This window comes from Triticum aestivum, chromosome 5B (genome assembly GCF_018294505.1).
Source record: "Triticum aestivum cultivar Chinese Spring chromosome 5B, IWGSC CS RefSeq v2.1, whole genome shotgun sequence".
NCBI classification, from domain to species: Eukaryota; Viridiplantae; Streptophyta; class Magnoliopsida; order Poales; family Poaceae; genus Triticum; species Triticum aestivum.
In genome coordinates, this window is record NC_057807.1 from 473,214,173 (window position 1) to 473,220,160 (window position 5,988).

At 43.6% G+C, this 5,988-nt stretch overlaps 1 long non-coding RNA gene across 1 annotated transcript; it reads right to left on the reverse strand.

The window, feature by feature from the left end:
* Window positions 1–1,369: 1,369 nt before the first annotated feature.
* Window positions 1,370–5,713, reverse strand: LOC123112561 (uncharacterized). The gene is made up of 3 exons (XR_006455584.1): window positions 5,050–5,713; window positions 3,847–4,237; window positions 1,370–3,552 (listed from the first exon to the last, which is right to left on the reverse strand). It is a non-coding gene; the product is annotated as an uncharacterized lncRNA (long non-coding RNA).
* Window positions 5,714–5,988: the final 275 nt, after the last annotated feature.

Here is a 5,988-nt window from a genome sequence, read left to right on the forward strand (position 1 = left end):
AATACTTGGTTGCAAATAGTGACAGGACCAACGCAAATGTTGCAGGGGCCACGGCCGAGGTGGCGACCCTGAAGGAAGCGGTGTCCAAGGCCGAAAATAGTGCGGCCTTGGAGCGCACCGAGCGAGAGAAGCAGGAGGCGCGGGTGGCGGAGGTGCGGCAAGAGCTCCAGGCTCTCGTGGAGAAACACGAGAGTTTGGAGCGTGACTCGAAGACTCGAGAGTCCGAGCTCGCCTTGGCTCTTGAGAGTGCCAAGACCGCTAAGGCCGAAGCCCAGAAGGCCCTCCAGGAGATCGAGGCGATGAAGAAGATAGCGGCGGGTAAGGCATTCTTTATGCAAAGCAAGAATATAGAAGTAAATTATCTGTTACTTACCCGAATCCGGAGCTCTCCAGGAGCGTTCGCGGATCTGCCCCGTAGTGTGTCTGATGCTGCCGCATTCTACCGAGCCGAGGAGGGGAGCTCGACGGAAAAGGTGTTTTGGTCTCAATATCCTGAGGCTGGACATCCGGTGCCCCTGAGCGACCAACTGAAGCAGCTGGTCGAACTCCACAAGGTGGCCGAACAGGCCATGAAGGGCCTCATAGTTCGGCTGTGGCCTAGAGAAGCCATGCTTGGGAGTTACTTTGGTCTGGTGCGGTGGCTGATGGACGCTTGTCCGTGGATTGAAGTCGTCAAGCGCTCCGTCTGTATTCAAGGTGCCCGTCGGGCCCTCGCCCGTGCTAAAGTGCAATGGGGCAAGCTGGACGCTAAGAAGCTATTGACGGACGCGCCACCGCTAGGCAAGGAGTATTGCACGCCCGAGATGTATTATAAGGGCGTCCTGAAGGGTGCCCGCCTTATAGCGGGTGAATGCTCCAAAGATGTAATTTTTGAGTAGACTCGCATCTGTTATCCTGTACGCTGAAAACTTTGTTCATATGCATTAAGCAACGCTTGTTAATTTAAAATATTACCTTCTGTGCGGCCGTTTATCAAATCTGAGAGATGCAAGTCGACGGCTTCTACCCCCATGCCACGAGTGCTGGGGTGTTCGGGATAAACCTGAGCGCTCTTGTTCCCATTCTTGGGTCCATCTAGGGAGGCGCTCAGCACAACGAACCAGGCCATCAGACTTATAATGCTTTATCACTCTCACTTAGCCATAGAATTCTACTAGCAAAAGGGCCCATGCGTTGCAACGGGAGAAAAATATATCACATGCCTCTAGCCCAATAGCCCCATGGCCAAAAGCCCCCACAAGTTTACGTCCTCTATTGTCACATTACTCATGACAAACAGGAGCAGAATGGGACGAATGGGCAACGAACGATGGAAAAGGAGAAAAATATTCTCCAATAAAATTTCACAAAATGTTCCGAGAAAAATGTAAAGCTAGTTTGTAATTTCACGGAAATGCCACTTCTAGAATGCATAAAAACATAATCCGGCCAATCATTTTATATTGATATGTTCACACACTTAAGTTGTGCTATTATTGCCTCGTGTTTCAATTGGTAAATAAGAAAATTAATGATGTCGGGTGTTGTTTGAGAATGAAAATTGTTCTCTCTCATACCCTTAATCAACTCAAACACTCTGATATGTAAATTCAGGCATATACATTTAGCTTGTACTACAAAAAAAGTAAAGCTAGAAACCTAGCAAGTACTATTACTTTTCAAGGACCAAAAACTTGAAAGAGGAATAACACAGAAAAAATGAAGAACATCCCTCTAGTGGAAGCACTACATGCATTTGTGAGTCCAAGCATAGTATCTCCAATAAATTATTCAGAAAATAAACATGCCTAAAAAGTTTAGAGACCTCATGACAGGTGGACTGATGCCCAATATATCTTTAGATAAACAATGAGCATGTTTCCCCAGGTAATTTGATGAACTGAAGCAAATTATCCGCAAGTAATAGAAAAGAAAATTAGTAGATCATCCAAGGATCAAATGGGCAAACAGTAATATAATCTTGAAAAGAAACACCAATTTCAGTAAATTTTACCACAAAAAAATTGCAGTTCTCTGTCACTTCTTTCCTTGTACCCAGAATAATTCCAAAAATACCAATACCACAAATTACAAAAATTCCACAGACCTCATGAAAGGTAACCTGATGTACTTTAGTCCCGGTATAGTGCTTCTACTTAGCCTAATAGGGGCAGCGCCATTCAAAAAACTAACAAATCAAATCAATCAAATGCAAGCTTTTTGTTCACTGTAACTATTCCGCAAGACTGTGCTAAAAAATAAGCTATTTAGAGGATCACAACTATAGTACTGTGCGATATTTAGAAATCAGCATGTGCGTGCAAGTGCAGCTCCATTGCATACCAGTTTCATGATGGCAATTAAATCTGAAATCCAAAAGCTTAAGTAACCTCAAAGTTGAAATATCGCATCCTTGCAGCTATGTTTCCACTGACAAATTGACTTCTTGCTAATGGAGCAACCCAACGATTAGTCGTAACATAATAAAAATACTGCAGTGGTACATTCTTGTTAGTAAGAAACATAATTTTAGTGCTAGAGATAAATTATTTGTTTCACCGTGCTAGAGATTAATTCTTTGTTCCACCGAAATGACATAATTTTTATGTTCGGGAAACTTGATGTTTTGGCAAGATCCTTGTGCAAGTGAACCGATTCACCGATAAGACATTGATATTCTAAGTGAATAAGTAAAGCATATATAACCACAAAAATGGTACCGGATAAAAGAAACTGCCAATGCAATGAAGATAATAACAAAGAAAGGAACTCCAAACATAATCAACCAGCAAAAAACATTTAAAATAAATTTTGCAAGAAAACATGCCCGTGCATTAAAACGGGGTATAAATATTCTAGTGATGATAAATCATTCTATGTAGAAGTTCTTAGAGTGATATAAGTTCAGATCCAAACAAAGTTACTACTGTACTTTGCATAATAAATCAGCTAAAAAAGATTCCAAGGTGTAGTACAGAATCATGGTTTGCCACAAATAAAGGCTAAGTTGAACTACTATAAAATATAGGAGGTTGCCCAGAGAATAGTCAGGAACTCCTAAGTGCTCCTACCAAAGTGCAGATTGACGATGCAAACCACAATTAATAATGTGCATGAGCAATTAAACAATGGGCCACCTACAATTCAGATTAGCACAGAAGAGAACTGCTAAACTATGAGCTCCCCTAAAAACAACCCATAAACAGAAATATCAAGGGGCCATATTTATTGTGTTTTTTTACCTTGTGTACACTTAGCCTTGTCATACTGGCTTCACGCAGATGAATCAGTCTGCCTTACACTCAACCAATGTAGTTGCACTTGCACATCTGCCGGACTGGTACACGGTAACATGACAATCTGAGTCGTTCAGATTCAGCTCGTCTGGGTAGAGATGTACTACTTGTTGTCTTCTCTTGGAGGCTGGCTTGATTTGGAGATCTCCTCACATTGCAGAAGAATCACTTCTGATTCCCTCCACCAGAAGAACTCAAGAACAAAAGCTCTCAAACATAGTATGCGAAAGAATTTCCAGAAACCAAATCGACCACACGACGAGCTAACAACCTTCTCCTGTTCAGAATTCCAATAATACAAAAATAGATCTGGATATAAATTAAGACTGTATCTTATTCTCTTAAAACTGAGGATTTGCAAGCATTTAAGACCTTCTGCTCTCTGTACCACATTTTAAAGATATACTCATATACATAACCTTGAGAAAAAAATGTTCATCGCATTGTTCCCTTCTAGATGTTAGATAGATACTACAACCTAACAAATATTCATGGATCAATTGCAGTAGTTGATGTCTAGTATCATTTGTTTGAGTTAATCAATGAATTATAGGTATCGATAGGACTTCACCTCATTCCACTTCTATTGCCCTTGTTCCAATGTTGATTTGACATCAGCCTCTCTAGTAGACGGAGAATCCATGTCAATAACAGCCTCTCAAGTCTCAAAGTACATACTCATAAAATCCTCCTCAAGTAATTTTATTGTTTCCATAAGCAATCATGAACCTACTGTACCAACATGAACAGTCAATACATATTAGTAGTGTACACAGAAATACATATCACATACTCCTGCCATCTCTCGCACACATGATGATCACATACTGTTGCTTCTGATCACAGATAGTCCTCTCCCTCAAACAAATACATCTATACGAATTGGGCTGCATATAATTAGGAGAACGTTATGGACCTCAAGGTGGGTGCAGAAATTTATCAGCTCAATCTACCTCCCATCACTGAAAAGACGGAAGAAAAAATTGCTTAGTTCTGAATTTCATCGAGCATCTAATAAATAATTTAAATAGTGATGACACATTGAGCTGGAATCAGTTGAAACAGAGGTAGTACATCATAGTCAGTTAGGTAGTGCAGTCACTACCCACTAAAAAAGTAATGACATATCCTACAGGAAAACAACAATCAGAAAATGGTTATAAAAAAACAAATATGTTCCCCATAGTCCGTTGCCTATCGCTTACAGCATACACGCACTGTGACATGTCTGATGAACATCACTGGACAGAACCTAAAACTGGAGTAACATGGAGCAACTTCAGAAAAATGAGCTAATGACGATGTATATGCCTACTTTCTGGTTCTAAAATTTCATGGTTCAGTTTACTGTTATTCTGCCCTACTTCAATCAAATAATCATGCAAACAAAGTATTCATATACATGCCAAGAATAATGCTAATTTTGGTGCTAACAGTAGGGGTGCTCAGGTGTATAACGTCAAGGAACACACTAACAGGTTGTTTTTCCTGGAACTTTGTTCCTTCTGTGAAATCTGAATATAAATGCAACTGGAACATAACTATCACTCAAACTTTTGACTATGTGTAGGCCCAAACTTGGTCGGATTAGCATGGTTCAGTTTAGAATAGAGGAACACCACAACAGATGTAAACTCCAAGGTGTAAGTCAATACTGAATCTTCAGATACGTGTCTTGTTCAGACAACAAACAATCATGAACAAATCTCTAAAAAATATTCAGAGATGCAAACATGCTAGCCTCAGGTGTAGTAACTTTCATGGGGAGAAATACCTTTGTGTAGCCGCCTCAGGCGATGGAGGGCTCGATGGGTGTTCTTCTTCCGCCGGCGAACTCGGCATAGTACGGCTGGACGGATGATTTTCCTCCGCCAGCGACATTGGATGTTCCTCTGAAAGTTGCAATGTGATGGGATTTGATGGAGATTCTGGTCGAGGGACGTGGCCTGATGGACGTTCCGGTCGAGGATCCCTCCTTATGACAGCCAAGTCCAATCCGGGTCGGGTACTACATGCTTTTGCCTTGGAGAAGAACAGAGACTCGAATTCGATTACATTGGAAATTGACTTATGTTGGAGAAGGACACGGTCTCCAATTCCATCCAAATCACGACACTGCACTGAAGATTCAGAGAACTGAAGCTGGCCTCGCTGTTGTGTTCGGGCGTCCATCCAAATCACGACACTGCACCGAAAATTCAGATAACTGAAGCTCGCTGTTGTGTTTGTGTATCTATGTGATGGAGGGCCGTCAGGCAGGGATGTGTGCGGAGCGCCGGTGCTGGCCAGGCCAGCGGCGTGCTATGTCGTAGCTTCGCCGGTGCCAGCGGTAGTGAGTCCATCTTCTCCTCGGCGCGGCGCCTAGCCGCACCAGCTCCACGCCAATCACCTCGGTCGTCCACTCCTCGCGCACCACCGACTGCACCAACCGCGGCAGGTCCAGCATGCCGCCGTCGCCATCCTGCAGCGACGCGTGCGTCGAGGACTTGCCGTTGAGCAGATCCAGCAAGAGCACGCCCAAAGAGTGTCGCCGCGCGTCCACCACCTCCGGGGCGCGGTAGCCATCGACGCCCGCAGCACGTCCTCAAACCATGGCGGCCGCCCCTGCCATTCGAGTGCGTGCTGCTGCTCTGCTGGAGCAGCACCCCGAAGAGCGGGACCTTGAGGTCGCCAAGGAGAACGGAGAAGCTCTTGCCGCCTGCCTGGCCTGCCG